Source organism: Drosophila navojoa, chromosome 4 (genome assembly GCF_054131105.1).
Source record: "Drosophila navojoa isolate 15081-1374.11 chromosome 4, UAZ_NAV_1.0, whole genome shotgun sequence".
In the NCBI taxonomy this organism is placed as follows: Eukaryota; Metazoa; Arthropoda; class Insecta; order Diptera; family Drosophilidae; genus Drosophila; species Drosophila navojoa.
Genome location: NC_142892.1, coordinates 22,658,482 through 22,667,752, shown reverse-complemented (window position 1 = coordinate 22,667,752; position 9,271 = coordinate 22,658,482).

Here is a 9,271-nt window from a genome sequence, read left to right as displayed (position 1 = left end):
AATGTGAGTGCTGTCCAGTAATTGAATGTTCTGGTTAATGAAATAGAACAATTAACGATAATAGGTGTAGACCACTATGTACTAGACTGACACCATCTTATAGTTTCTGGCATGGAAAAAGACAGACATATTAGTACCCCAAACAATTTTAATCTTTAATTATTAGTTTTTAAATAGTCCAAGCAAAATGTCGGTGATCCATAGCACGGAAGATATAGCATCCGCATTGCAAACGGAAGAACCTTTTTGCTGTATGTGTAATGAAGTATTAAATAGAAAAGATCTTGTAGCAAAAACCCCATGTAGGCATATTTTCCATAAACTTTGTATTATAGACCATCTTAAGGTAACTCCAAAATGCCCAACATGTAACGCTGATTGCACGGCAATGGCCTTAACATTCTCGAACAATACCTTGTTTGCAGAGCTTCGCTCGGAAGCCGGCCCACAACCTGGTGCAAACGAAACCCTAAGTACAAGTGGCAATAGGCTAAATTACCCTAGGAGAAACCAAAGATCCACTAGAGGTCGAGGGATAAGTCCAAGGCGGGGTATGCAAACTCGATCCACCACTCGACAAGAATCTGACCGTAATTTGAACACTACTAGTATCGGACTTAACAACCAAGACGAGATAGCTACCTATATTCAAGCTTCAATAAATATTCAACAGCAGCAATTGGTAGAACAACTCACGTCACACTTCTCAAAAATTATTGAGACATCTCTGCAAAGTAAATTAGAATCTCTTAAACTGGTCCCACCAGAACAACCACCATCCTCTGCTAACGACAGCAACCTTAGGATCAGTAATACAGACATACAACAGTCTCATTACAATAACGTTGAGAACATCTCAAGGTCTAGTGTCAATCAGAATAGCTCCATTTTAAATAGTTCACCTGGGAAAGTACCCAACATTATGCAAAGTTGGCACATCAAATTTGATGGGTCCAAGAATTGCATGCGAACAGACGAATTTATTTATCGCGTTCGTTCTCTTACCAAACAAAATTTGAATAACGAATTTCAACTCTTATGTGACCATTTATATCTATTGTTTACGGGTAAAGCTAGTGATTGGTACTGGAAATTTCATCGTACTCACTCCAACTTTACTTGGGAAATCTTTTGCTTAGAGTTCAAGAGAAGATTTGAAGATATAGAAACCGATTATGACATATGGGAAAAGATTAGGAAACGTCGCCAAGGCGAAAACGAACCATTTGATGACTTCCAATACTCAATAGAAGATCTTGTTGATAGACTCCAAAATGGGATACCTGTAAATGAATTAGTTGATCTGTTGATTCGAAACGCCAAGCCTATAGTACATCACGAATTACTTCATTTAAATGTTTCAAACAGATCGCAGCTCCGAAGAGAAATTAGGAAACACGAACAGTTTTGTAACGACATTAGAACTTTTAAGCCTCGGGCTGTGCGTTCATACGTCACAGAATTGTCAGTACCCAACGATTCCGAACAGTTATCGGATGTTGCTAACGTTTCAGAGAACTTATCCGAAATACAAAGACATACCACAAAAACAGTTCAAGTTTGTTGGAATTGTGACAAACCTGGTCACAGATTCGACGATTGCGTAGGGCCTAGAAAAATATTTTGTTTTGGCTGTGGAGCTAAAGAAATATTCAAGCCTATGTGTCCGAAATGTAACCCTTCGGGAAACCGGAAACGGGATGTGTCAACCAACACCAAGTAGACACATCCTCCGAACCCATTGATAGTCAGGATATTGGCACTCAAACGGACCACCAATATAATTCTTCCAACACTCACTTTTCATTCGCACCTTTACATGAAAGAATACGAAATTACAACGTAGCCCGTAACCGAATTTTCAATAAAATAGATGAATTTAGATATAGAATTAAGCCTAAGCGTTCAACTAAACGTTTAAGAGAATTCTGGAAAAGTATACGGAAGGTTAGGAGAAGGTTTATATCAGCCATTTTTCTAAGCTCAGATAATAGACTTTTCACTGAAATTAGTATAGAAGGTAGAAGTTATATAGCCCTGCTAGACTCAGGAGCCACAATAAGTTGTATTGGCGGTTCGGCAGCAAAAGAATTGTTATTGAACAAAAAAGTTAGAAAATGTTCGGGATACATTAAAACCGCGAATGGAACACCTAGCAAGGTAATAGCCAAGTTTACAAGTCAAATTAAATACCAAGGGAAAGAAGCAGATCTAGAAATGTTTATCATTCCAGACTTGAAGCAAGACGTATATCTAGGCATTGACTTTTGGGATAAATTTGGACTTTTAGACAAAATAACATCACAAGACGGTGTAGCAGAATTAGATGTAGGTACCGCAGATGAAAATATAGACCCACCCAACTATCACGTATTGTCGAAAGAAGAGAAGGCACGACTTGATAAAGTCATAGCAGTTTTTCCATCTTTCGCTACTGAAGGTCTTGGTCGCACCAGCTTAATAACGCATTCTATAGATGTTGGCTCTGCAATACCCATAAAACAACGTCATTGGCCAGTTTCGCCAGCTATTGAAAAGATTATGTTTGCTGAAGTCGATAACATGTTGGCACTAGATGTCATAGAAGAGTCAAACAGTCCTTGGAGTAGCAATTGTGTTTTAGTCAAAAAGGGAGAAAAATATCGACTCTGTTTAGACTCGAGAGAAGTTAATAAGGTTACTAGGCGGGATGCATACCCTTTGCCTCATATTGATGGCATTTTAAGTCGTTTACCACCAGCTCGTTTTATTACCGGCTTAGATATGAAACACGCATATTGGCAAATTCCTCTAGACGAGAAATCTCGACAATATACGGCTTTCACGGTCCCGAATAGACCTTTATATCAGTATAAAATGATGCCCTTCGGTTTATGCAACGCCGCACAAACACTATGTAGATTAAGGGATCAAGTTATTCCAGCTCATTTGCGAACACGAGTCTTTGTATACCTAGATGATCTCCTTATTTTGTCTGACGACTTCGATTCACACTTGTTGTTGTTGCAAGAAATAGCACTTTGCTTACGCAGAGCAAATCTTACAATAAACATAAGCAAATCAAAGTTTTGTATGAAAGAAGTCACCTATCTCGGATTCATAATCGGAGACGGTCAAATAAGAACAAATCCCGATAAGATTAAAGCCATCAGTGAGTTTCCTGTTCCTACCACTGTGAAACAACTACGGCGATTTTTAGGTTTATCAGGTTGGTACAGACGATTTGTTGAAAACTACGCCACTGTTAGTTTTGCTTTGACAGAGCTATTAAAACAAAAGAAAGGCATAGAGTGGAATCCAGAAGCCCAACAATCGTTCGAATCTTTAAAGTCTTGTTTAACAGCTTCACCAATTCTGATCACACCAGACTTTTCGAAACCATTTGTTTTGCTTTGTGACGCAAGCATGTATGGAATAGGTTGTGTTTTAGCTCAAGAACGGGACGGAGTTGAGCTGCCTATAGCTTATATGTCTGAAAAACTCTCAAAAGCACAACGCAATTATTCTGTGACAGAATTAGAATGTTTAGCAGTCATTAAAGGCATCAAAAAGTTTAGATCGTATATCGAAGGTCAGGAATTTGTAGTGATAACTGATCACGCCGCTCTTAAATGGTTAATGAATCAGAAAGATTTATCCGGCAGACTTGCCAGATGGTCCATGAAGTTACGAACCTTTACGTTTAGTATTTTGCATAGAAAAGGCTCACTAAATGTGGTAGCAGATACCTTATCTCGGCAAAATGACCCAGCTATTGAAGAGATGACTTTTAATTGTCCGATAATAGATTTAACGTCACGAGAATTCAAATCACCCGAATATTTAAGTCTAATTGAGAAAGTCAAATTAAATCAATCCAGATTTCCCGATCTAAAAGTAATTGACGATTTCGTTTACAAAAGAACAGAGTTTTCTTCTGGCGAAGAAGAACAAGAAAATAGTTCTTGGAAACTTTGGGTACCATCAACATTAGTGACTGAAGTTTTACAGCAGGCACATGACGCGCCAAGTTCAGCACATTGTGGTATGAGTAAAACTGTGGAAAAGATAAAAAGATATTTGTTTTGGCCTAGAATGGTTAGTCAGATTCGAAAATATATATCCGAATGTATCGTATGTCGCACGACAAAGAGCCCAAATACCATTCTTAAACCGCCAATGGGTAGACCCTTTTCATCTGATAGACCTTTTCAAAAATTATATATTGATTTGTTAGGACCCTATCCACGTTCCAAAAAAGGTAATATTGGCATGCTTATAGTTGTTGACCATTTCACGAAATTCCATTTCTTGTGTCCGCTTAAGAAGTTCACGGCTTCTAAAATTTGTGAATTCTTAGAAGACGCTATATTTTACACATTTGGAGTACCAGAAATGATACTCACAGATAATGGATCTCAATTTAAATCCAGTGCTTTTCAGGCCTTCTTAACGAGTTTCGGTGTAACTCAAAAGTGCACCGCGATTTATTCACCACAAGCTAATGCTAGTGAGCGATTAAATAGATCTGTGTTAGCCGCTATACGAGCCTACATAGGTTCTGAACATACCGATTGGGATGTAAATCTTAATGCTATTAGTGGAGCTTTGAGAGCTTCATTACACCGAAGTACAGGATATTCTCCTTATTTTCTTGCATTTGGTCAAAACATGATTTTAAATGGGAAAGATTACTCTCTACTAAGGAAACTAGATCTTTTGAATGATGACACCAAACTAAGCAATCAAGATACATTACAGTTGCTGCGACAAAAAGCAAAACAAAACATAAATAAATGTCATGAAGCAAACGCCAATAGATATAATTTACGTAGTCGTAATGTTCAGCTGTGTGTAGGAGATACATTTTATGCACGGAACTTTACTCAGAGTAATGCTATTAAAAGATTTAGCGCTAAGCTGGCACCAGTATTTATTCCAGCGAGAGTACACCAAAAGCGCAGTTCAAATTACTATGTACTTAAAACAGAAGACGGAAAGGACCTAGGGGTATACCACCTAAAAGATATACAGATTCGTACCTAAATTAAAATCATATGGTCTTCAGATAATGGTTCTTCGAGCAGGTCTTGCAACATTATCTGTGCTGTAGTGACCGAAAATAAATAACAATTCGAGTCATAGGTATAAACACAGAATAGTGGGAACAAATAATAAAATACGATTCGGTATGTCATGAGTCACCCTACGGTCGTTGTTGTTATCTATCTTTGTTTATCATTCGCATAGCGCAAGATATACAGATCATACGATTGCACCGCAAGCACAGATTTTGATCGTACGATTGTACCGCAAGCAGACGAAGAAGAGATGATCGCGCGACTGCGCTTAGCGCCACTTAAACCAGCGTGATTAGCTAAGCTGCCGATCATAATTGAAAAGATCTTTGACGATAGCAGACGCGACGTTCAGATCATATATTAAATTAAAAGCAAAACGTGGGTGAATTATTATACTGCACAAAAGATTATATCCGTGGATAGTGCGAACAGCAAACCATTTAAATAAGTGTCTAGTGATTTGGCAATAGGTGACCACCTTGATTTAGCTCAATAGCTAGAGCTATCACCAAAGCCCAAAGACTGCGAAAGAGTAGTTGGTTTTTTTTATGTGACTCGTGCGGTCAACGGCATGCAGCGATGAAATAAAAGACCTGACTGCGCAGCAGATTAACCTACCACGAAGACAAGATACCCTCACCGACACGGAGTCAACTCTCGACGACGTCAGTTTCATTAACGGCCAAAAGAGAGACTTCACCCACAACAACCAGAAATAAAGAAATCGGGATCTCTAAAACAACCTACCCCATGACGTAGGACAACCTCGTTTAGATCTCGGCCTTGTCCCAATACCTTAGTTAAGTAAGGACCCGACGGAAGGTAGAGCATTGCGTCAGCTGATGCGCTAATGCAGGAACACAGCGAAGGTAGCCAGAGCAGACTATGTGCGCTGCTCTAAAAAGGTTTTTATAAAAAAAAAAAAAAAAAAAAAAAAAAAAAAAAAGATAATTAGATCAAGAGACCTTTATATTTTTATGTTTTAACCCCAGCAGCTAAAATCAACATACTATCGTCATCTTGGGCCCAGGGATACAACGGTATGCAGATATATATATAAAAACAATAAAAAACGCTATGTAAGTAATTGAAGGATAAGAAAACAAGAAAAATATAAAGTTCTCTAAAATCTAACGTTGATAGACTTCAACAAAAGTAAATAAGAAATAGGGAAAAAACATAAACATAAACTATAATATACTTGCGTAAATGTAGTTGGAAATATTTAAATTATAATGAATTTATACGTTAATAGAATGAAAAATTATACAAGATCCAAAAATGAAGTAAGAAATGAAAGAATTATAAAATTATAATGGGAACGAAAATGTAACGCGAGTTAAAACTAAATGTTGTAGATAATAAGAAATATTGTAAATAAACATAATTAGAATATAAGAAAAGGCATTAACGCATAAGTATAGAGTAGTATTGATTAGAAAACCTTATCATCTCCCCATCATACCTCTCTCTTAGAATGTCATGGTATTCTGACGGTTTGATTAGTTTTTTTTGTTTAATACTGAATTAAAATGATGGAAATGAATATGAATTCATAAGTTTTTTTGGTCTGTCGACTATCCATGCCAGGATCGTGTAAGGTGTAATATAGTCTTAAAGACTTGATTAGGGACGATACAACTAAAATATAGTATTGTCAAGGTAGGGAGGGTAGAGACGAGGGACGAACAACACCTACTGTCTCTCTGTCGGTCAAAGTCATGTTTAAGTTTACCATATTAATATTGCGTGTCGGCGCATTGGTCCAAATACAGTCAAATTCGAAATATAGTTTCTGAAGCGCACTATAACTAAAGTGTGTTAGGGTGCAATAGTGTAGAATAGGTGGAGAAGAACCCCGACAATCCGGCGAGCTAGATACGAGCATAGCAAGAGTGCGCACCTCGAAGCCTTCTACACGCCATAAGCAAGCCTGTACTTAACATCCGCAGGCGACATACAGCGCTCTCGTCGAGAGAGTCGCAACTTAGTCAAACCCGTACGCTACAACATGTTTTCCTTTCTAAGCAAATATTAGCCCAGATGGACTATATCCCATTTCTTATATCCCTTCGTTTTTCTAAGAGACCCAGCTTAACTTAAATTAGGCTCAAATGCTAAGAGAAATATTAGTTAATTGTTATCAAAGGAAAATTGTACTTGAGCATTAAGATGCATGCATTACGTCCATTGGTCCCCGTTGACCCAATTTTGCCAGTCGAGAGGCTAGGCCCACATGTCTGGGCCTGACGTCTGTTACTGAGCATTGTATGCATTCAATTCGCATTTGAATGGACCCAGTCTAACGTACCTCGACACAAATTATGCAACTCAATTTGTATGTGCAAAGGCCTTGACTCAATTGCCGGGCTGTCGCTTTGCTGCGGATGCGGATTCCCAACCAGCAGCAACGTCTTCAGAATGAACCTACAGCCACTTGAGCTAAGAAAAACTACCTATCATTGACAACATACTAATTAGCACATTTAAAATGCCATTTTAGTTATGTAGGGACTAAGTTCTTTTAATTCCAACAAATAAATCATAGAGTAATTTTGAATACTTCTCAAAGTCCGAAGTTACTCCAAACGTCTGATTTTTTCTTTAGTTTAAGCAAGAGATTGTTTAATTTTGCAAAATCAATTACAAATCGTTGCCATTGTTACAAGCAATTAAAGCAGAGGGAGAGACAGAAGAAGAGAGATAAAACGAGATAGCTTCGATTTTTAATTCATTTTGAGTGCAGAAGCGAATAAACGCCTGAGTCTATGCACGTTTTAATGAAAAGGGATAAAAAGGATCCCGTCATGAGAAAAGCAGGTAAGGGCAAAATGAGAAAGGAACAAATTATTAATCAAGGGTTAGCACAGTTAAAAATCCTCCTTAGAAATTCTATACAACCGTTGTCTTATCAAATTTCATTTTCAAATATACTTGGCTCTGTATAGGGATTTTATAATCATGCTTAAATAGCTGCTCATCAAATTTCAGCATCAGCAATACCAGTTTAAGTAAATAAAGATTCAATGAGTTAAAAAGCCTTGCTGCCTTAGGAATTTTACAATTAAATTTGCATTTTAATTGAGCTCTACATTTTTTATGATTCAGTAAACACAGTTGTAATAACACAATTAATTTGTAATGCAATGTCAGAAAACTAATAAAGCTTTTTCTCTCTTTACTCGAAATCAATTTGGTGTAAAAAATAGCTCATGCCTCTTTAACATAAAAGCCAATAAGGCTTTGCAAAGTAATTCTCATTAAAATAAAATCAGTGCTAAATGAAAACGCAAATACAAATGCATATATAATGGCAAACGAGGCAGTAGACTGAAAAAGTGCGAGAAGCACAGAAGTTTGTGTTCTCTGTATGATTTGCAACCTACAGGAAGTGCCTGGAGAACTAACTGCTTAGTTATTCAGGGCATGCCTGTGTTGTTGTTCGACTGACAAACTGCCTGACTGGCTGACTCACTGACTGGATGAGCGACTGTCTGCGTGAATAGGGCGCTACCTGATGCACGACTGGTTAAGTGACTCGCCCAGGACTGCAGCAGCATGAATAGCAGTCAGCAGACGAAACGCTTAGCATACTTTTTTGGGCCCTCGGCTGTTGCCAGAATTGGAGCGGCGCGCCGCGAGTGAAGGTCGCGGGCGTTGACTACGTCATCGTATGGCAGAGATCTTACCAACAATGTGTTGAGCATAATAATGAGCAGCACACACAAAATGGAGATTGAACCCGAAACACTTGGCTACTTTCCAAGACTCACTCTCCATCTTTCTCTCACTCACACTCTGTCTCCCTCTCTCTCTCTCTCTCTCTCTCTCTCTCTCTCTCTCTCTCTCTCTCACGGCCCGTACGCCTGTTTCCATTTGCATTCAGTGTAGTTGCTTTAAGCTTAAGCGATTTAGAGCTGGCTCATTTCTTGCTAACTAAATGACATTCATTTGATAATCTCTTTCATTTTTTCCACTCCCATGTCTACTGCATCTATTATTTGTGCAAATTGCTGTATCTCAGCATTTTGCTTCAATTCAAAACAAACCCGAACCTTAACTGAAAATGCAAATACCCGGGCAGGCGACAATTGGCATTTCGTATTCCCACAAGCAATTAGTTTGCTACTTACGTTCAATTATTTGTGTGTGTTCGAAATTTGAATGAAAACGAAAACCCTTTGCAATTTAGAAGTGCATCTGTTTAGGTA